Genomic DNA, 24,170 nt, shown 5'->3' on the forward strand with positions numbered 1-24,170 from the left:
AAATTAATGTGGATTTTTTATTAGTAAGCCAGGCTCATGCTCAGGAACGTATCAAACTGATCCTTATTGCTTATTGACTGCTCTGGCTCAGATCTCCTGCTGTAAGGAAGGACTGCTTAGATAGCAGAGGTATTTCAGCAGTGTGTAGCTTTTCCAGAAATCTTTAAGCCAAATCAGTTTGGTCTTACTCGTAAATGTTGGATAAAACTGTTTTTGTTGTGCAAGCTTAAAATCTCCTCTATCTACATGCATTTACTTCCTAGGTCTGTCAGTCATCTGGTACTACAAATATCATGTTTATATGGATTAAGACAGTTAGCAACAGTATTTTTTTCTAATAAGCTCTCTTTTTTTTTTTTTTCTGAGAACATACGAGCAACCATGTTTTGCTTCTTTTTGAGCAGGAGACATTTTTCTAGGGAACTATTTTAATCTTCCTTAGATAGAAGGAAGTGACAAAAAGTGCATCTTCCGCAACAGGCCTGTCCTTTGTGTTTATGTATGTCACCTCTGCTGACTTTGCTGAGATAATTTTGACTACTTTTCACTTTTACTGGCACTGTGGATTCAATATCGTTCAGGCAAAACCACAAGGTTGTATTCTAGGCCACTGAAATTAACTTCTGGATAAGACACTATTACAAAACCTGCAGAAGATGGTAAGTAAGGAAAGGAAAAAATAGGTTAGGGAGATGTGGAGGAGAGGAACAGTCTGACTCTTAGATTCAGGAATGTATACGCAGGGCTAGGAATTCAAAAAGCCATATTTCTAGCTTAAATCCAAGAGTTTTTGACCTGGAAATAATTGGTAAGAAAATTATAATTATGTTACACCATTTTAATAACTTTTCAGACTAGAGATATATTTAAATTGCAAATATAAGCAGCTATTACCTAGTTACACTAAATTAGAAGAAGAAAAAGGTAAACTACATCTAAACTGATAAGGATGTTCATCTAATCCCACAGCTACAACTTTCTGTACAGAGTTCCAAGGTTTGGAGTAAAGGTGACTCATCTGATTTATGTCCTTCATTCATTTACTTTTCCATTAATTTGTTTGCTTATTTTTGAAACATTTAAAACTCAGCTTCTCAGTTTTCTATCAATAGGAATAGTTGAGAAGATATAAATTATTCCTGCTTTCACAGTTATTTAAAACCTGACTTTCTTTTGTATACACTTGCTAGCTAGGGTTCCAATATTTTCTTGTAACATTTACCTTTTATTGAATAAAATACACATTTTGAGTGGACAAATTATCATTGCGTCTCCAGGTACTTCCTGCAGTAATTTCCATTGATTGGAGTGCATGTGCTTGTGAGAACAGAGATGATCAACTGCACTGAGTCAACAAGACACTCATTATACTACCAGATGCTTTTATTTTCACATAGCAAGAGGAGCTTTATGGAGCATTGTTTTCTTTTTCTCACAGAAGGATTTTCCAGTGTACTTACAATTCCAGAAATGGATGCTCTATTACACGTTTAAAGAAATTCCTGGCAAGACCTTAAGAAATACAGGCTATGCTATGCAGACTCATTCTTTATGAATGTACTGAACTTTCAGCATTTGTTTTAAGAGGTAATTCTGGGGAAAAACAACAACAGCAACAATGAACAAAACCAACCAACCAACACCCCCTCACCGCTTCTTCTGTCACGATAAAAATATGTTATGTGATTATTGTTATTTTTTCTTCCTGAAAGAGGTGACAAAAACACTCATTGTCTTTCATGTCTCACTGTATGGACACAAGTGACAACAGCTATCTGAATATCACCCCAAAGAGGTTACTTCTGTGCTTTCTCTACGTTTACAAACAAAGTGTGTTGTTTTTCCCCACACATATATTCTCTTTCTCTAAGTGCTTGTTACAAATTCACTGTGAATTTATCAAGTACGTGTAATGGATGTTGCATATTTGAGATACAGTTGAGCTTCTAAAGATTTTGTTCATTCATTCATGTCTTTGGGAAGCCCATTGCCAAAGTTTATCAAAAGCCTTTCAGACCTGCCATTTGGCATGGGAATATCACCAGATTACTAATGTATTCTGCTTCTGTTGGTCTAGTTAGCAAATGAGAAATGTATACCTCTGGTATTTTGTACTTCAGGTTGAAGCTAAAGCAAGCAGCAAAGAATGAGCATGTTCCAAAAAGTAGACTGTGTCCTGGTGAATGCTAAAAAGCAAACAAACATGTGGATTGAAAAGTTATTGTTTGAATCAAGAGATAAAATTTTCATTTTTCCATTCAATAGGACATTTTTTGCTGTGTCACACATAAACTTTTAAATATTTACTCATGATTCTTACTGTCCTGGATTAAATTCAGTTTTCTTAGTACAAGTATAAGCAATTCTATCACATTAAACTAAAGAAGTCAGGGAGAAAGCTGGATTTCCACATCTGTTAGAGAATTTATAGAAGTCATTAGAGCTGTAATAATGTATAATTATATAGTACTGACTGCAGTCAGAATCAAGACTAGTAAATGCTGGTACACTAATAGCATTTCCAAAAAAAAAGAAAAAGAAAAGAAAACAAATCCTAGTTTTTTTAAGTTTATGCTCATCAAACAGGTCAGCCAGCCATGGATGGGTGTAACAACAGAGGTATGTGTAAAAGCTCCCTTTTTGCAGACTAACCAAACAATTTGTCTGTGTCACTGTTTAGCTTGTAAGCAAGCGAGTGTCATGTTTCTAGTATTTGTTAGAAATGGAGCCAAATTCGAAATACAAGCATGAAAAATACTTTTCAGAATGTTTAGCCAGGAAGTATAAAGTAGCTCTGCCTTCTTTACCTGTAAAAAGGATCTCTTGGATTTATGTGCTTACTCTCTTCCCACAGAAGTGAAGGGCTTTTTTGTCTTACACTCCTGTGTTGCTTGGAACACTTCAGAGTGGGCTTAGACTGGCTGCTTGTGAGACACGAGAAAATAGTTATTTTCTTTCTACATGAATCTGAGCTTAATATTGCAGACATACATATGAAGCAGTGCCTAGCAGTAGAGCAGTGATTGCATAGCACCACACAGAGGGCAAGTATATTTCCATTTCTTTTTCATGCATCATTTAGTGCTCGATGCAGTGATTTTGCATATCCTTTAAGTAATCAAGGTATACAGAGGGAAAGGAAGAAAGAAAGAAAGAAAAAATAAAAGGAGACGAAAGAAAGAAAGAAGGGAAAGCAAGCAAGCAAGAAAAGGAAAGAGGCTTCAGCAAGTCAAGTAATTGTTGGAACATTGAGCGGCAATGACATTGTCACTCTACTGCACTCATATCATGTATCCATAAGTTTCAGACATAATTAGTGTGTCTTGTAATGCAAAGGGGGCAGAAAACAACAGCAGGCAATTACATTCAATCCCTGGTAATTCCAACTTCTGCCAGTTAACTTGTATGGGATAGGATTTCTGAGACACTGAAAAGCTAAATGGAGGAAGGATCACAGTCAGGTCTGCAGCAGCCTTTCACAGCCCTGGAAGTGCTGTGCCCTTTCACTGCCTGGGGAATGACCAAAGTGATAGTGTCTCCATTCCTTACAATAGTCTGGCTTGAAACTTCATTTTAAATCCCCATTGTAACTTTAAGGTATTTTCTAACAGAAAAATGACTCTAGTATGACATCACTAGCACTGCCTGCTGTCATCAAACACAAATCTCTTCTGGACCGAGCAGATCAGAGCAGAGTATAGAGAAATATAATGGGGGCATTGTTACTCTGTTCATTGCAATATGCTTAATAGTCATTGTGTTTTGTGTTACATCTCAGACAGAATCCTTGAAAGTAAAATTTCCATTTCTCTGTCCTGGTTGCAGCTGGGATAGAGTTAATTTTCTTCTTAGTAGCTGGTACAGTGCTGTGTTTTGGATTTACTGTGAGAATAATGTTGATAACACTCTGATGTTTTAGTTGTTGCTAAGTAGCGCTTATCCTAAGTCAAGGATTTTTCAGTTTCCCATGCTCTGCCAGCAAGCAGGTGTGCAAGAAGCTGGGAGGGAGCATAGCCAGGACAGCTGACCCAAACTAGCCAAAGGGATATTCCATACCATAGAACGTCATGCCCAGTATATAAACAGGGGGGAGTTGGCTGGGAGGGGCAGATCACTGCTTGGGACCTAACTGGGCATCGGTCGGCGAGAGGTGAGCAATTGCATTGTGCATCACTTGTCTTTCTTGGGTTTTATTTCTCTTCTTTTTGTTACACTCCTTTTCATTACAATTATTATTATTATATTTTTATTATTATTAGTTAGTATTATATTTTATTTTACTTTAGTTATTAAACTGTTCTTACCTCAACCCATGCGGTTTTGGTTTTTTTTCCCAGTCCTCCTGCCCATCCCACTGAGTGGCTGCGTGGTGCTTAGTTGCTGGCTGGGGTCGAACCACGACATCTCTTATCTCCATCCAGCTCTTTTATATTTCCTTAAATGTACTTTGGTTGTGTAGACTGAAGTCTAATAAATATTTCTGATTTCTTTGTCATTCATTTTGGGATAAATCCACTACAAACTCTATAGATAACAGTCACATTAAACCCCTTAATGCAACATTACATATTTCTAAGATTTTTCAAAGCATTAACCTTGTGGTGATAGTTTGAAAGTAACATGATAGTTTGGAAGTAACAAAAGATCTTGAAGCTTATGTTCCTGCCATTGAAGCCAAGTGTCAAAATTCCCAAAATAGACGTTCCACTTCACCTAAACTGTACAGAAGGCAATTTCAATAGTAAGGAATCACAGAATCGCAGAACGTTGAGTTTGGAAGGGAGCTCTGGAGGTCATTGGGTCCAACCCCCCCGCTCAAGCAGGGTGAGCTGGAGCCATGTCCAGATGGCTTTTGAATATCTCCAAGGATGGAGACTCCACAACCTCCCTGGGCAACCTGTGCCAGGGCTTAGTCACCCTCACAGTAAAAAAGTGTTTCCTGATGTTCAGAGAGAACCTCCTGTGTTTCAGTTTGTTCCTGTTGCGTGCCCCTGAAGGAGAGCATGACTCACCCAGATGCAAACATTCAGGAGATGTAGATGATGAATTTCTTCATGTTGTGCTTCAGGCGCTCATATGGAATGAACATTTCATATCCCATCTGCATAGGTAAAGGAGCAAGTACTGTGGAGCAAGTGGCTGAACTTGATCACTGATATCCTATATGGTTGCCTGCATAGCAGGATATTCTGGGTAATAATTCCTTAGTGTTACCTGTTAAATTTAATCTCCATTGGATAAAACACTTAAGTATTGCTTGTAGCAAGAACTGAAATTCAGGGCTTCCAGATGTGTACCATGACTAAAAAATACTATCTGTCAGGCCCAGTGGGTCAGATATGGAACATTTTAAACAATATGAGAGTATTTTAGGGGAAAATGGTCAGAATACACTAACAGTTTGGTGGTTAAACCATTAATCTGGCAGGAGAGTGATGTAAATTCAAAGTCTGTTTTCCAGTTTAAGCAGAGATGGGATCTAACCCCGATTCTTCCCAGATTTTAATTGCAGCTTCCATATTTCAACTTTAATATCTTACTTTAGTTGTTGTCCCTAAATCCAAGAGCAGACTAAGAATACTACCTTCCTCTTACCTTTTCCTCCATGCAAGGCTTAAGATTCAGAAAGTATCTCCGTACATCCATGAGGAACCTGTTCATTTAAGTCAGGCACGCAAACTCTGCTAGGCAGGCGTCTGCCAAATGGGAAACACTCTAAGACTTGGTTTGCAGTGACTGAGTATCTTTGTTGACTGGGCTTTCTATCTGATTTGGTTCTGCTTTTCAATATGTTGCCATCTAAAGATGATTACCTTCTCTCCGAGTATACAGTGCTAAAATCCTTTCCAGCTCTTAACACCTTCCAGCTCTTATCAGCCAGTCTCCAGATACCAGCTCTGACCTCATGAACAAAGCATTTGCTAGGTGCAATATAAAGTGTGTACCTTGCTTAGTCCCCTTGAGATGTAGAGTGTGATAAGACCAGAACAATATTCATGAGCTGATCATGTATATGTGTATAGAGTTTACTATAGGGTTTTTTTCCATTTTACATAAACTTTATGGCCTTTTATCAGAGTTGTCAGAGTTGTTGATGATATGTTGGTGTACTTATGTAGAAGTATATAGGATCTATCAATTAATGGAACCACATTCTTCTATCTACAAGTCATTTATAGTATTGCAATGCCAAATTCTGGGGACACCTGATATTTATGATATTTTAGACTTTCCAGATTAAGCAACGTATGTTGTTATGACAGGGAATATATACCAATATTCTAGCTTTTTGAAAAGGTTTAACTAAGTCTATTGATCTTCATGGTGACTAAGGTTGCCAGTCAGACCTTACCACCTCCCGCCCCCGCCAGTATAAAAATTGTTACAAGCCAGCTAAAGAAAAGACAATAGGTATGGGACTCAACTCCAGATTTAGATAGGTTGAAAATCTATGCTTCCAGTGTAGTCAGAAGTGATCTAGTCAATACAGTCAGTGCCAACTAGAGAGCAAGTTGGTGCTTGGATGGAAGTGTCTGCATCTGGGTGAGCTGAATATAGTTCTGCAGCTGGTCTGAACTTCAAGAATTGTCCTTTAAAGGGAACTATGGAAAAAAGTGACTGATGAGAAAGCTAGCTCAGCACAGAAATTATTTTCAGAATATTTCTGATGCGGGAATCACAAAATTATTCTCTACATGCTACCTCATCAGGAATCTGGAGAAAGTGGGCCTTATTAATACAGTTTTGTGTTAACAAAGCTATAGTAATGTGCTTCAGTTCAAAATCATTGTATTCTACAATATACGGGTCTGTGATAAAGTAGAAACTTAAAGGATGTCTTCTTATGTAGAAAAATAACTCAAACTGAAAAACTTGCAAGTCCGTTTCTATCAGAACACTCAGAAATTCCTTTTTTTTCCATGTTTTCAAAACTCTTTGACAGACTGGGCTTCTCTGAGGGGAAGGACTCTAAGGGAAAGCTACCCCAGCCCCTAAAAAACCAGAAGTATTTATAATGAGATATATTTAGTATATATTGGTCCATGAGGCAAAATAGTATCCATGAAATATTATTAGATTATTAAATCACAATTTTGGTGCAGATGGATTTCTTCATTCCATGTACATCATCCCTTTACATGATATTACTTTCAGAGCTACTGAGTCACGAGGTCTTGCTCCTGGTGAATGCTGTGGAAACGCAAGAAAGGAGCACATCATGGTATCTACATGTTGATTTGATTGCCTCATAATAAACCTCTGGCTTTCACTGACTCTGAAGGCGTAGCTTCTAGGAACACATGACTTGGAGGGACTTCTTGGATTATCAGAAACAGTTTCTAGCTATCAGATCACATCTCTCAAGTAATGCATTTATTGTTCTACTGACCTTGACTAGATTCTCCACAGTAATCACTGAAAGGGTAATTACAATTTAAAGCTCTTCTCCAGTAAATGTATCAGTAGAAATGCTGCTAGACCATCACTGGTTCTAGAAATGATGTGGAGGGTTGCCTTCTCTGGTCTTCCATCCTTATTCATACTTGCAGCTTTCTTTGGGCATACTGTCTACCCTTTCCTTGCCACCATTTAATGTTTTGAAGAGAAAGTTGTTATAATCACAAATATGAAAATTATTTTACCAGATCGGTTCATGAGATGCAATCTGCATAGAAAAAGATGATAGCTTTTATTCTGTATAAACATTGTCTCATATAGCTTGTATTTAAGTAAAGGAGCTATGCATTGATGACAAGCATAAGTGCAAGGTGAAAAAAAAGTAGAAAAAAAGTAATGTTAGTTATTCCTCAGCTATGAAACCTACTCTGTGGTCTTCTTATTAATGTCTATAGTGCAAACTAGAGAAAGGGTGAGTAACAAAAGAGCTATTTAATTTGACTGAAGACAGTGCTTTAAATTATTTAATTTGATCCAAGTTGTCCAGCCACTAGTAGAAACAAATGAAAGATGCTAAGAAAAGCTTCATAATGTTTCAGTTCAGATTAGACAGTAAAAGAAACATTTACTTCTTCCTTTAAATATGGATATATCAGAGATATAAAATAGGGGGTGGAAACAAAGAGCCTGCATTACAAATTTGTTGAGACAAATCCTGTCTTTTCCCTGAAAATGTTTTTATAGAATTTAATGTGAAAGAGTTTCAAGCAATTTTATAGCTTTTTGGTTATATGTTAGATAATGAATAAATGATTGTAATTCATGGAGATCTGAATATTTCAGTATACCCACCTGAGGGCTAACAGACTGAAAGAAAAAGCTTCCCCAATTTGGTAGGTCAAGGTATATTCATTCAACTCAGTAACAATAGCCCTGGATACTATCTATAACTGAATCTATAATCCTGAGAAATGAGCAGTAATCTCTGGATTGAGAGTATTATCTAACACCTTACAAACATATAATGTATTTTGTACTTTCAGTTTTAATCTCCTTTGATAAGCACTATTTATGTAACGGCAAAAGCCAATCTAGTATGTTTTTCTTCTGATAATCTTGCTGTTGTCTTTACTGCTAAGGAGCCATAATGTAATAATTTCTATTGGAACTGTGGAGTTTTTTTAAGAATGTAAAGTGAAGAATATGCCAAGCCACTATTTGAAAAATGGCCTTGGGCTAATTTTGACAACTAAATCAAGGAAAACAAATACAGATGCTAAATGGGTTATTTTATAAGGTAGTCTTTGAAGTTACTGTAGAAGTGCTGTGGTTTTGGAAGGCTTTGTTAGCTTCATGTAACTAAGAGTACGTATATTTAGCACATAACATATCTACATCCTGAAGTAGTATTTTTTAATCATGAAAGAGAAACTGATTAAAAACCAAGGTCACATGTCCAATATTTAATTTTGAACTCTTTATAGAAGTTTCAACAGGATAAAAATATATCAATTATTTCTTTTTTCTTTTGGCGGTGATGTTATCCTGCCCGATGAATAAGTTTAGCAAAGAAAAGGTTGGACTTTCCAGTGCTTAAAAGATGGGAAATGTTCTCAGGACTTAGAGGAATAGGGACAGAAAGATTCAGTAGGTGGCAGTCTTTCCTTTGAATATTTTCAGCACCAAAATTTCTTCTTAAGTTGCTTCTGAAAGTTGTTGTCTTTTAAAAGGACCTTAAAATAAAGAGGTGCCCTCAAGTGGTTATTATATTGTATGGGATGCTTTAGCAGAATAGTGCTTGCCCTAACCAATTATTAGGTCAGAAAATTATATTCTATTGACTTTCATTTCCTCAGTTATGTCAATTGGGTATCATTCCTTTTCCAAAATCTGGAGAATTTTTGTTCTCTTTGAAACAATGGCATTATCTCTCAATGCAGTTATTGCAATGAATTTAAGAAAATGCAGGTCCTTGCAACACTGTAGTTATGAGACTCTGTATTGGCTGTTTTTAGGATCACAGAACAATGAGTGGATTACAAAAGCACAGTATTTTTGTCTGGATAGGAGTTGTTGATTCACCTTGATTCACCTTTTCTTAGCAAAAACGTGTTTGCCTCAAAGTAATCAGGGTCATCTGACATTTTAAGAGTTGAGAAACACTTTTTCTGGTAACTAACAGAAATTCAGGCCTATTTCACAGACCCAAACACTTTGTAGACAATTTGTATTCTTATTTAACTAAAAAAGATGTAAAAGACTGTATGAGTATAAACACAAGATATTTGGGACCGGCCAAATCAGACACAGAAATCTTTAGTGCCATCAGTACTAGCTGATACATGTGTTCTTAGAAGTGAATGCATATTTGCACACATACAGCTTTGAAATATCATCCATTAAGTTTTGTTATCTTTTGTCTGTTCATCTTCATGATTTTACTTTTCATATATTTACTAGTGGTAAAAGAAACAAAAAACATACAGTTTTGTTGCAACGATGCACACTGGGATAAGGTGTGACCCAATGGAGTACTCTAGGAGGAGTGCAGAAACAGATCAGGAGATACCTGAAATGTCACTATGCAGCATAATCATGTTTCCAACATGGCTCTTGTGTACCTCTCAGTCTAGCTCTCCTGGTAGTTGGCAGCACTCAAAGACTAAATGTGACTACCAGGCATGCTCATCCATGACAAAAGCTTTTGCAGATTTGCCACACCATTCCCTTATGGTGTTCATATTGTAGCTTACCTGAATTACGACTCCTATACTAAGAGTGCTAAAGGGAGAATGAGGTTCATTATACACTCAGTTCTCTTTTACTCTTGTAGGCATTTACATAATTTGTCTATTGAAGAGCACTTTTTCTCTAAAATTCATGATGTAAAGGTGGCTCCCTGTTACTCTGATTTTCAGTCCTATCATTTCATTTCAAGGACAAATACAAATTTTTGTTCATGCTAATTTTCCAGAGACAATATTGTTCAAAGTGAAATATTATTCCTTCTCTTATACAATTAGTGTTATATTAACTAAGTTTCCATACTAAGATCTAATTTTTTCCCTTCATATGAACATTTAGGAGAAGAGAAGGATTACATTAAATTGAATAAATGTAGGAGCTGGGTTAGTCCATTTTTATTCCTAGTAGTTGTTCTAGCAGGAAAGGATGCTGCTTGATCTCTCCTGACGACGATTTGTAAGTGTAAGAAACAGATTTTTTTTCAAAATAAATGTATTAATATACACTATACGATCTGTGAGGTATTGAAGGAAAATAGCTGCTTTCACACTGTAAGAATTCAGTTGAATATACTTGTAGCGCCTTTCTCTCTTCTTCGTACAGTCGTTAGATAACATCTTGGCACAGTCTGTGAAATAGAACTAGTTGAGAATACAGAAGGCCAGTTCCTAAGGTCTACTTCATATAATGCTGCGTAGCTTTCACTGACTGCCGATTAGATTTTGGATAGAGGTTAAGATGCCGATCTTGACCTACGGAACCCAATATGATTTAAGGCCTGGTTTCAGGGCTACCCATGTGGTGCAGTCACAGCTGAAATTAGTTCCCCTGCTTAAGAAAGGACAAGTTGGTGGCAAGCTATCTTTTTTTTAATCATTATTGTTTGAGGGTAAGGAGGAAAGGCTTACTTTCTAAGGAATTTGCTCCCTGAATCTCTTGGAGCCTGTATCTGTTGACATGTAGGACTCAGCAGTACCTTTTCCTTTTTTCCTCCTTTTCTTGAACATTTTGAGAGAGGAGACGAATTTTAATACATTGTTCGATAAAGATGCTGGTCTCACTGCAACATTTTAGAGTGATGCTTTATTATCATGGGATATATTCATTTATTTTGAGGGAAAACTGTGATTTACAGTTTTCCTTTAGGTTCAGCAAGGATTCAGAGTATGTAATATGGTTCCCCTTCCTGAATGGGAAAATATTAACTAAGGACACATAAAGAACATATGATTCCTGTGGGTAATCCTATATTTCTTCTGGTTATTCTACTCTTTGAGGGAGCAGCTGTCATATGATGCTGTTTTTCTGAGCTGGGAAAGTAAAATGGTATGTGGCTGCCCCATGAGAGGGATTTTTTTATATTGAGTGGACCTAAGAAAATATTTTGACTATGATTCAGGTTTTCCCTGTCGTCTGTATGATGGCTTCTACTGATAGACTTGATATTCATAACATTCTTCTTCCTTTCTTAAAGTCTTCCTTTCTTTCTAGGCTCTCTTTCCCACAAAAGGTTGGACCAGATGACCTTTTGAGGTCCCTTCTAACCTGAGCTGTTCTATGGTTCTGTGGTTCTAAGTCTGAAGGAGAACTACAATAACTAGGACAAGAAATAGGACAGACAGTGCCATTACCTGAAGTTCAGCTGCAGTATTTGATAGAACCTAGTAGAGAAATGAAGGTAGGGTGGCTGCCCTTGGAGGAGAAGGTGAAAGGGGGCTCTTAGATGCTAATCAATCAGCTGACCTTTTGGGCCTACCAAGGGGTTTCATTTGCTTGAACATTAGACCTGAAGTTAACAGTATGAATACAGACTGGGCAAGATACTGGATTAGGATGTTTTTGACCACAGGGAAGAAAGGTAGACCAAGAAGAAGCAGGATTTCAATGGGGCATAGTCAAAAGAAGTGGATGGCAGGAAGAGACTGACTCAGCAATACCATTCCTAGAGAATGCATGTTTATAAGGCTGATGCTTAGTTTATCTGATGATGTGAACTGGCCATCTTGTGGTTGTAGGGGGCTTACTTGTATCCAGATACCTTAAGTAATTTTCACTCTCAGCAGTTATTCCCAGCACTCTGTGAAGAAGCTGCAAGATGGGGAGATGTAGCTAGATATCTTGTGACTTCTACTGTTTGGGTGCCTGCCTGCCCACTCCTTTCACAAGCATTTCCCTGTGGCAAGCAGCTCCCTGAAAGCTGGTAAAAGGCTTTGAACTGTTTTACAAAATGCAGTTGGCAGAGGAAAAGTGCTTTCCATCAAGAAAGCTGGAGCACAGTGTTTTCCCAGCTGCTCTGAGGCACCATATGTTTGCTGCATGGCTACTAATGCTAGTCCTTATTTCTTCAGGAGACTTTACAGACATAACCCTCTGTAGTGATACTTGTATGAGGATAAGCAAACTGCTGGTATGCGGCAATATTTCACTGGGGTTAATGCCAGGGTCAGCCCTGTCAAAGTAGCTGACACAAGGTGCCTTGAGGAATATGGAGATCAAGACTATCAGTATTACCAGTCTCATTTGACACTATAAGACCTTGGGAGCAAGACTCGCAAATCTTTCTGACTTGGTCAGCACAGCAACTGAGATTCAGCTGACCAGGATACTAGAAGGATGTTCTTCCAACGGCATTTTAGATGTGGTCATTGCAATTTCCGTTAATAACTGTAGAATTTAGCACAGTAAAATTGCATGGTGTATAACCAACCAAATGTGCCTCCCCCCTGCTCCCAAACCTTTACTGGAACAGCTATTTGTCAGGCAGTCAAACCATTCCTCCTCAGGGTGAGAAGGTACGCTTTTCTGCCCCAACTCGTAGTCCGGACAATAAGCAGGAAGTCAAAACACCAAGTGGGGAATAAGATGCTGAGCAAATGCAGGTAGGGCTCAGTTTCAGAGCTCTCCCTGGGGGCTGGCAGGATGACAACCACCAGGAAGAAAAAAAGTCAACAGCCGAGCATGTGGGAGAGTCGGAGTGAATGGCAGTTGCCTAGGGTTTGGAAAGGATAACAACCAGGAGAATATAAGACAAAAACAACAATGTGCTAGAAGGAGTGTTGACAAAAGTCTCATAAAAATTTGCCATCAAAAACAGATACACAAATCTTCTCTCTATTGGCAGACTTTGAGACAGTCTTATATAGTGTAACATGAAGAGGTCAGATGTCACATTATGGCTAGAGATTTGCAGTCAATGGAAGGGCTAAAAACAATAGGATGCTGAGAGAGTATGGGGAGACGTATCTGTGAGGAGGGAAATTGGTCAAGGTTTTAAAGTTACAAGGCTCTGGTTTCCAGAATGACACTACTAGGGGAGCCCACATCCATTTCTTACCTCTACAGATCCTCAGTAAATTATAGCATTGATTGACAACTGCTTAAGGTTATCACTCATCATTCATTGACTTGGTTGCAGTTACAATCAGGAATTGGGGTCCTGGTGAAGTGCAGCACTAAGTCTCTGTTCTGCTTCCTACAGAAGTCAAACACAGTTCTGGCTTTTAATCTGTTTGGATGTCAGACCTCCAGTTAACATCCTGGGAGAAGGGCTGGGCTCGGTGCAGTCAAAGCACTTCTGGAGGCGGAGGAAGAAAAACAGGGAAAGAAGATGACAGCTTTGAGGAGCCAGCACAGAAACAAATATGCAGGAACAGGGTTGCAGTGAACACTGGATAAATCCCACCTCCTTCATGATGCAAATTAAACAACTAATTTTCAAGGTGGAAAGCAGTTAGGAAACTCTTTGCCAGCCACAGTACTACTGGGGCATTTGACTGGTAGTGTCACCTCACCAAGGCAGTCTGTCCAGATTACTGACTACAGTTGTTGCACAGGGATACATTGTCACCTCAGTGTGACCAGAGCTATGAAGGATGACAAGGAAGCATGGGGTTCCTCCTGAGTCAATATAATAGTGTTATCATTATAATATAATATTATTTTGTGTAATAAAAGTAATGGTCAGATTTTGGTGAGGATATGGAATTTCAGGTCATGCTAGACTCTAAATTTCTAAAGAGGAATGGGGTGCTCATAAAAGGCCATCAGTAAGCAAGTGAATTAGCGATGTTTTTCTCCATTTGATAGCAGGGATACCTTGGTAGGAAGAACTGGATTAAAAAAAAAAAAAAAGTCCTCTTTTTCCTTAAACTTAAAATAGTGATGTGACTATATGGCTACACAGGGCTGGTGAGATCACAGGTGTATCTCCCTCATGGGATGACAGGACCAACGTCAGTATTTACTGCCATGAAGTCCTATAACTGACACAGATTTTCAATGGGATGAGAAAAACTTCAGAAAGCTAACTGGTATGGAATTATGTGGGAAAGAAAAGAAATTTCCTGGATTGCTCTGGATGGGTTACATTAGTGCTACAGTGTCTGATCTAGTCAGTGATACAGTTGAGAGAGGCGGATACCGTGCTAGATGACAAGGATTCATCATCAGAGTGTGACAAACACTAAATACTAGATTGCGAACATGGCTGAGAGTACAAAAATTGTGTGCAAGGAAATACACTGTGGTTGATTGGATAAATTTAGTAATGGTGGAGTTCATCTATCAGCTAAAGATTAAGCAAAAAAAAAATCTCTTTAAACAGTGTAATGAGCAATCGAACTTACTAAATATAAGGTAAAAAATAATTTAAGGTTGTCCAAGCATAATATCAATAAAGAGATCTTTCTATGCAGTATACAGTACATTTCAGCTGAATGGCAAAGGGCCAGCGCTAAGAAGCAAGAGATTCAGTAGCAGACTTATGAGCCGAGATACAGACAATAGAATAAAATGTTGGGAAATTGGGTAGTGGACTTTACACTTTGCTCAAAGGAGAGGAGAGGAGGGAAACCTCAGGAGACACACAGACCAGCTTTTCAGCTATGTTTATCATCTATACTCATTCCATAAGGCACATGACTGCTTAACTACACGTATATGATTATAAAATTGCAGACTGCAATATAGTCACACCTTAGTTTCTGTCACTCAGTGTTTGAGTGTCTGAGTCAATGTCTGTATAGGCTTAAATTTAGTCATATAGAAATGTGGATTTTCCCCAATCAATTTTCTAATGAGATTTTTATTCACCTGTCATTTCAGACTGGCTAAACTGGATAAAAAATATTTTAAAACTATTCCTCTTTATTACACATATTAACAGACCAGGAAAAACAAACAAACAATCAAACAAAAACTCTTACATATTAACAATGAACTATGATATTAAGAGATATCCCTGCCTACCAGAAAGACTCAATTACAGTGCTGAAGCAATTAGACTCTTCATCTTTACTTTTTCTTAAAAAGCTAACACTCAATGTGCAAATCATGGTTTTCCATTGCAGCCACACAGGAACAAAGCACTGAAAACCAAATACCAACATATGCCAACCACATATATAAAAAAACCCAGAATATACCAGATATGTTGAGCACCATTATCAGTAAATACAACCACTTACCAAGATGAAAGTCTTACTATATTGTCTATAAAATCTTTATATGCAAATTATCTTTTAAGTCAGTTTGGGGGAAAGTAGAGTAGGAGTAGGAACGGTTTTAACATTAAAGTATAATAAATTTGAACTTGAACAATCTCCTCCAGGCAATAAGAGGTGTGGAATGAGTTTCAGTGAAACACTTAAAATTTCAGCTGTTCCAGACTGTGCAAACTTCACCAGCATTTTAAACATCCTGAAACCAACAAGGCTGAAGCACATGCAAACAGAAAGTGACAGGGAAGTACCTTCTCCAGATTATGGCTGTCAGAAAACTACCAACTGCAAACTGTTCATGTAGAAATTGAGGCTCTAACTTCTTGCAAAGATCCCTGCAAGCAGGACTTTGAGCTCAAGGGAAATGAGCTTTACCTTGCCCATTTAGCAAGTTATAATATCCTTAAAAACGACAGTAAATGCTCTTGCAAACATAGTCTTTGGTGGCCTGTTTCTAAAATGAATCTCTTAAGTATAAAGGAAAGAAAGAAAGGATGTAAAAAGGTATCTTTTCCTCCCTAGCTCCTCTTTAATTTATGTTCGTAGCTCAGGGATTAAAGTTATCATTTTTTTCCCATTTACCTGAATACCAGCCTGATTTAAGGCTACTGTTGCTATCAGAGTGATTGTGAAGAAGCTTCTCCCTGTGCTTTTCTCACCTCTTGGTCTCTACACTGGAAGAAAATTGATTGAACATAGAAGAAAGTGCGCAATAAACCTTAAATAGATGAAGTAAGGCTACACCTGCACAATGAGCAGAAGAGACGTGAATTCCACTGGACTAGTATTTCAAGGGACAAGTACCTAAGTGATGTGACAGTGCTCACTGACAGGCTGTGCTATTTTTTCTGTTTTTCTATGGTTTGGATTTGGGGTTTTTTTTATGATTGATTGGGGTTTTTTTAAGGTTCTGAGTATATGTTTTAGAATTTCACTAACATTTTATTTTCATTGAAACTAATTGCTCTGTGTGATGTTGTTTTTAAACTGCAATTATTGAAGTGTTCTTTAGCAGCACTGGTTATATGGACGTATCCACAATCTGCAGTTTCTTCTGTCAAAATACACCTTCAACTTAATTGCCTTTAGTAAATAAACTTAAATTATCACACAGGGGTCCTTTGGTAAGATCTTTCTTCTGATGTCAGGGCATTGCATTTCAACTGTTGTTATAATTAGCATGCTGTTATAAATATATTTTGAGACAACTCTAACACATTTTGGTTTCAAAACCAGAGTTCTTATGAAAATGGTTTGCATAGCATACTACAAACACAGAGGTATTAATTTTGTAGAATTCATAAGGTCAATAATTAAATCAAGAATAAGATGTGTAGAACATAGATTTTGCTTTAGAAATGTAGGAAGGATGTCTTGAAGAGTAATAGTGACATGCTAGTGAGAATGATGAGTAATAGTGTGAACCTAGTGAGATCTGGAAAAGCAAATTGTCAGTGAAGAGAGGCAGCGCTATAAAAGCCCAGTGCAACAGCTTTCAATGTGTAGGTTCACTATGCTGACTCTCAGCAGTTAGAAGTCCTGAGGCACTGTACAGAAATTAGATGGATTGTTTCAGCAGTGGTACATGGGTGTCTTAGGCCCTGTATTATTCTTTACATTGTGGCCTTGCTGCCCCACTGTAAAAGAACATGCAGATAAGTCATGTAATATGTAACCGAAGGCCTTTATAGGTTGATGTAACTTGTGATAATAAGTAAAAACACAGGAAATGTAAAACATCAGCTAGTAGATGAATCCCAAGGAAAAAGTATCAAACTACTATAACTTGATTATCTCAAAATTAAGAAAAAACAAGTAATGTTCAAGGCTTTACTTGGAAAACTTTGAATTAGATTTTTGTACATCTACTGGCATGAACATGCTTTTATTGGTGAAGTTTTAGTGCATTTAGGCAAGAAAATGAGTTTCAACTTTACAATCAGATTAAAAAAACACGATAGGAAGAGAATTGGAAAAAAAAAGATAAAAAATACAAGTCTTGCCAAGATTATCTTTCAGAATGAGAAATTGAATGAATTTGTTAGGAAAAAAATGGCAAGTTCTTGATGATGCAGAGTGCTCAGTTTTGAAAAGCTGGAGAGCGCTCGCCCCTGTCCCTGAGTGAAGTTGAAAGGAAATCATAAAATCATTACTGTGCAAACTCTGTTTTGTTACTTCATGCTGTCACTGTTCTATTGAAGCTTTCTTTTTTTCAGTGTAGGGCAACCATGTACTGATGTTGCTTCATGCTGCTGGAGTCTCTGTGGCTTTTCAGCTCCTATTTGATGTATTATCTGATGTCTCTTTTTCCTCTTCTCACTTATGTCATTTTACTACTTTTCTCCTCAAAGAGACACTTGTATCTTGATGAGTCCTTTAGGCACATGTCAGAAAAAGTTAAAAAGAGAAGGCTGTGAAAAGTGACATGCTGGATATTTGCTTGTATCCCTGCCACAGAAGAGCATGCTCTCAAAGTGACCTGAATCACAGTTTAACTATCCAAAACCCTTTGCTCCACAAATAAGTCAGAGATACACAGATGCACCTGCATTTGTGCATGCAAGTTTGCATATAACCAATTTCGGTTGGTAGAGGCAGTTGACGCACTCCTAGGCTAAAAAGCCGGTTAACAGCAGAAATAATACATTTGACTGGTAAAGTGTTAAAGCAGCAAGCTGCAGAAAGTCTTTTACACGCTAATCTGGAATGTAGGCTGAGGGTTAATGATCTCAAGAATATTTGGAATTGGGTCAAAAAAGGACCATTAAGCAAATAGAAATGCCACTCTGAAGTTAATTATTGGAACAATATATAAATAAGAAAAGGAATGAACTTTTTCGTGATAAAAAGCAAAGCAGTAATAGCTCTGACTGCAAGCAGATGCTTGCAATGCTTGCAATGCTCCACCAGTATACGTCAGCCCTGACCTGCGAATGTCTTAACATTGAACCTCTGTTGAGGAGATACTGCCAGAAGAGTCAAGCTGAGTCACATTATGTTCCAGTCTTCTGAAAGTGAGTACATGGGAAGGAAGCAGAGATAAAGTGACCTAAATTAAAAGCTGAATTGTGTTTTCTGAAGTGAAACCACTGTGCACTAATTTCTACATTTAACTTCCAAATCAACTGACTAAGGATACTCAAAGATTACAAGGATTAATTAAAAAGAATACTAAGCACCCTTCCCTATCAAGTATCACATCTGGAATAGTTTGGTACTTCTTGCACAATATCTCAATTCATAAAAGCCAGAATCATTCATTACCTTTTTAAAAAGGAAAGGATTCTCTCTCTCTGCCCTGAAGGCAACAGTAAATTATGTTGTCTTTTTTTCTTTAGTTTAAAAAACCTCAGCAACTCAAAACTCCCCAAACTGTGTGTCCACTCCAGTCTGGTGCCAGCTGTTTGAGAGGGCTTCGTAGTGACTTCACTGCACTGCTGATCAGCTCCTCAGTGAGCCTGGAAATTTTAGTGATGACACTGAACTTCACCCATTCCAAATGAAAGGGTTCCTTCCTTCGGTATCTGTTTGATGTGAAGCAATATACCTTAGAGACAGACCAAGATTTTTTCCCAGCTGGTGGCATGACATGTCAGATGTTTGAAACACGCATGTCTTCATCTCATAATAATTTCTCTATTTTCTCAAAGTTCAAATATATGCACTCTTGAGTGCCTGTTCAGACCAAACAAATTCAACTAGGCGCTCACTTTGGGCTTCAGGAATAATACCAGAAGTTAATGTTAAGCTTCTATCAAATTCAACATAAGACAACTATTTAACATTCTTGGCACTTGTGGTGCTATTCAGGTAGATTGTAAAATACGAGGTGTAAAATGAATGCACAGTGAGTACAAGGAAAGGGAACTTGACTATAATCGGCTTCTCCATATCATTGGGAGTAGTTTTAAGAAGTGTGAAATGCTTCACACACTACTTCATTCCCTTGGAATTTAATTCCAGGTGTTTCACAATTTTAAACCTTTGAAATATCTACAGAAAAATTGAGGCAAGCACAGCTTTTTTGTTGTGACAAACAGAAGGATTTAATAATAAATCAGCTATTCCTCCTGACAAACCCAAAGGACAAGGTTTTGAAGGCAATATATTCAAATCTCCTTTAAGAGCAAACACAAACAATGTTCATGATGACTGATCTTGGTCAAGTCATACTTATGAAAGTCCTGGAGAGAAGAAATATTTTTGTCATATATTAAAAAATTGTGGAGTTAAGTAAACATGATCAGATTTTTAATGCATTGAAAACTGGTATCTAAACATTTTATATGAATGTATTTCAACTTGGGATGTGTGATGCTATCTCAGTTATAATTCTAGACTACTGTTACTTCTAATCTGCATAGCCTTATGTAACATCTCGTATTTTTTCTGCTTACGGAATAGAAGGTTGGGAATGCCATCAAGAGGAGTATTTATGAGAACAGAAAGCAAAGTGTCCGCTGGTGCAAAACTTCATATGGATACTCATTTCTCACTAGACTGTTTTTGAATTTGAAACTTGTTCCTATATGAGTAAATAATCTATGGGAATATTCAGTGATTGGACTGTATCATAAATAGCACAGAAGTGAAGTCAATTTTTTTTTCCAAAAGAATATAAATGTGCTATCTATATTTTTGCCCATCTTTATTGCATTTCAGAACTAATAACAGTTGAGTGTTAATCAACATGTCATTTTAGGTACTGCCCATTTTAGGTACTGATAAAGCAAGGAAGATTTGTAACGTAACCAAATGAGTCATTTCCAAATGATTAGATAAACAGTTGGGTGTATCTTCTCCATCTCTACATATCAAGATTTTAATAAATGCTTAGTATGTATTTTACACATCTCATGGCTGTAGTTTAATTATCATAAAGTGTATTATTTATGGAATTGGGTGTATAGAATCTTTATCATATATACTTTATAGATGTCTAGAAAACAGAAGTGCTTCCTGGATAGAAATATTTAGAGAAAACTCTTTAATGTGTTATTTAACTCAAGAATAAGTAAGAGTATTTGAAAGCAAACCTGCCTCAGTAGAATGTTTCAGAGAAGCAAAGATTAACAGATGAAGTGATTAAATGGTACTCAGTCCATAGCTGAAAGCATCAGAGCTACAACATGCAGGATAGATTGTATCAGGTGGGGAGATGTTTTTTCATGAGTAGAGAAAAAAGGTGAGACAATTAGATCCATATTGCTTGCTAGAAGTCATACAAAGATTTCTGATGCATTGGTCAGTAGTAAATTACTCTCTTAGTCTCCTAACTGCTGACATCAGTTCTTTGGAACAGTGGGCTGAAATTTTTCTAATACTGGATATTTATGTATTTGTTTGTTTGCTTATATATGCAACTTTGCATTGTCTGACTTTGAACTGCTTTGAAACTTCATGCACAAGAAGCCCTCTAACTTCTGTGTGTGGGTTCTAGAGATGAAATTTAATCACAAGATACAAATCACAAAATAATTTAAGATTCTACATTTGAGGTGCAATGCTCTAATGCAGAACTATTTTTCCTGGATTATTGTACAGGAAAAATTACTTATCAATGACTTGATCTCTGTATGAGGGCTGGAGAGGTGATGGTTCAGGGAAGATACCCATCTCTGATTCATCCTCCTTTTAGGGCACGATGGAACTGACAGAAGTGTCTACAAGATAACAATAAGCTGTTTTATTCTACGTGATAAACAAAAAAAAACCCAAAATTACTCCTACTCTTGTCACTGAAAATAGAGATCTTCATTTGCCAAATTCTGAAAGTTAATCAGGGATAGACTTAAAGATAATCTGAAAGATTCCAATAAATGATTCCGAAGGGTTATCAGGGATAGACTAATCTGGCATTATTTGCATAAATATACCATCCTCTCAAGGTAAAACTTTGTTCCTGGAGATATAAAGAAAACATCCTTTTATGTAAAGACAGAAATAGATAACTATTTAGCCAGATATACAGATAATGCAAAAACCAGTCAGTTCTGGTGATTTCGTGACAGACTGACTAGTACTGACTAGTGACTAGTCCTTCCACCCTGAAGCCTGTAGTTTCTGAAGGCTGTAGTGACTAGAAGGCCAAGTCTTTTATAGCTGTTAAACCAGATGTATTGGGTGTACCTGGCAAGGTTTTGGTAGCAGGGGGGCTACAGGGGTGGCTTCTGTGAGAAGATGCCAGAAGCTTCCCCCATGTCTGACAGAGCCACTGCCAGCCGGCTCCAAGATGGACCCGCCGCTGGCCAACTGAGCCGATCAGTGACAGTGGTAGCGCCTCTGTGATAGCATGTTTAAGAAGGGGTAAAAACCGCTGCGCAACAGCAGCCGGGAGAGAGGAGTGAGAATATGTGAGAGAAACAACTCTACAGACACCAAAGTCAGTGAAGAAGGAGGGGGAGGAGGTGATCCAGGAACCGGAGCAGAGATTCCCCTGCAATCCATGGTGAAGACAGGCAGGGTGTCCCCCTGCAGCCCATGGAGGTTAACAGTGGAGCAGATATCCACCTGCAGCCTGTGGAGGACCCCACGCCAGAGCAGGTGAATGTACCCTGAAAGAAGCTGTGACCCCATGGAGAGCCAACACCGGAGCAGGCTCCTGGCAGGACCTGTGGCCCTGTGGAGAGAGGAGCCCGCGCTGAAGCAGGTTTGCTGGCAGGGCCTGTGACCCCGTGGGGGACCCATGCTGGAGCAGTCTGTGCCTGAACGACTGCACCCCACGCTGGAGCAGTTCATGAAGAACTGCAGCCCATGGAAAGGACCCACATTGGGGCAGTTCATGAAGGACGTCTCCCGTGGGTGGGACCCCACATTGGAGCAGAGGAAGAGTGTGAGGAGGAAGGAGTGGCAGAGACAATGCGTAATGGACTGACCGCAACCCCCATTCCCCATCCCCCTGCACTGCTCAGGGGAAGGGGGTAGAGAAGCCAGGAGTGAAGTTGAGCCCAGGAAGAAGGAAGGGTTTTTTTAGATTTGTTCTTACTTGTCATTATCCTGCTCTCTTATTAATTAGCAATAAATTCAATTAATTTCTCTAAGTCGAGTCTGTTTTGCCCGTGATGGTATTTGATAAGTAATCTCCCTGTCCTTATGTCAATCCACGAGCTTTTTGTCATATTTTCTCCCCCTGTTCTGTTGAGGAGGAGGTGTGATATTGTGACTTGGTGGGCACCTGGCAGTTAGCCAAGGTCAACCCACCGCACCAGAGAAGAGTAACTTCACAGGAAGTGGTTAAAAGTAGGGGGTTTGGACTCCTTTTGTTAGAGATTTCAAGTAATTCACCTTTCACGATCACTCACAGTCAAGTATAAATACCTTACTACAAAGTATCAAACTTACCTTTTGCATGTCCAAGCCAGGTAGACCGTTACTTGAATTCCCATGACTGTCATGCAAAAGATGGAAGGGCAAATATTATTTCAAACTGTAGTTCAACGTAGTCGGTGTTCAACATACATTTAAGCAAGCATGTTAAGAAAAAGATGTTCAGCTATAGTAACTTAGAACTATTCAAATTCTATAGCTTATCTTATTGCGATAAGTCAGTGGGATTCCTGACAGAAATAATATTCAGGGTTGATACAGCATAAGGAGGAAAAGGCTACTTGATCCAAACTACTAGACATCTCCAGGCAGTTTTCAAAGAAGGTCCTAGTCACACTGTTAATTACATTCAGCCTTGCTAAATTGTCTCCTAGTTTCAATCATTTAGGGCATTTTTCTCTTTCTAACTTGATGAAGTTAATGTCTTTCCTATGTTCCTTAAAACACATATCATCTAAGTACCACTGATTCAGTTAAATTCCATTGAGTCACAAAACGTGAGCCTGAAATTAGTGACCTGCAAAATTCTCATTCATTTCTGATATCATACATTGTAAAACCACTACAAAATTTGAATTCTGATTTTCAATTCTCAAATTTCCTCTGAAAATTAAGAATTCTGAGATTTTACTTCAGTTTTTATATTTGTGAATTAAATGCTTCTCATGTGGATCTTGATTCAGGAAGGGGCTTAAAATTAAACACATGAAGCTAGCATAGCAGTTCTGAATGCAGGGTAGAAAGGAGAAGAAGGCGAGACAAAGCAAGTGCCTTAGGCAGATAATAGTAAAAATATTATCATGTAGGAATCATGTCATAGGGAACAGGTCATGACTGATGCAGTGATTTTGAGAAAAAGGAGAATGGACAGCAGATGAATAATTTTCTCTGGATGTTTTTTCCACTGGGAAAAGAAATCTTGCCTATTTGCAAGCTTGTGGTTTGTTTTAAAGATTAGGTGCTTTGGGATTCTTCTCATGTAAACATAACATCTACTTATTGGAATAAAAATAGCAAGTTATTTGCTGTGGTATTTGGAAATTTTGGTGATGAGTGACATATACTAAAAGAGGTAATACCTGACTCAAGAAAAGTATGGGGAAATAATTACACTAATCAGGTTCATGGAAGGAAAAAAATGATCAAGAAAATGTCTAATGACTGACAAAGACAGATGAGACATATTCAGAATGCTAAAAAAGT

The sequence above is a fragment of the Gymnogyps californianus genome, chromosome 1, assembly GCF_018139145.2.
Source record: "Gymnogyps californianus isolate 813 chromosome 1, ASM1813914v2, whole genome shotgun sequence".
Lineage (NCBI taxonomy): Eukaryota > Metazoa > Chordata > Aves > Accipitriformes > Cathartidae > Gymnogyps > Gymnogyps californianus.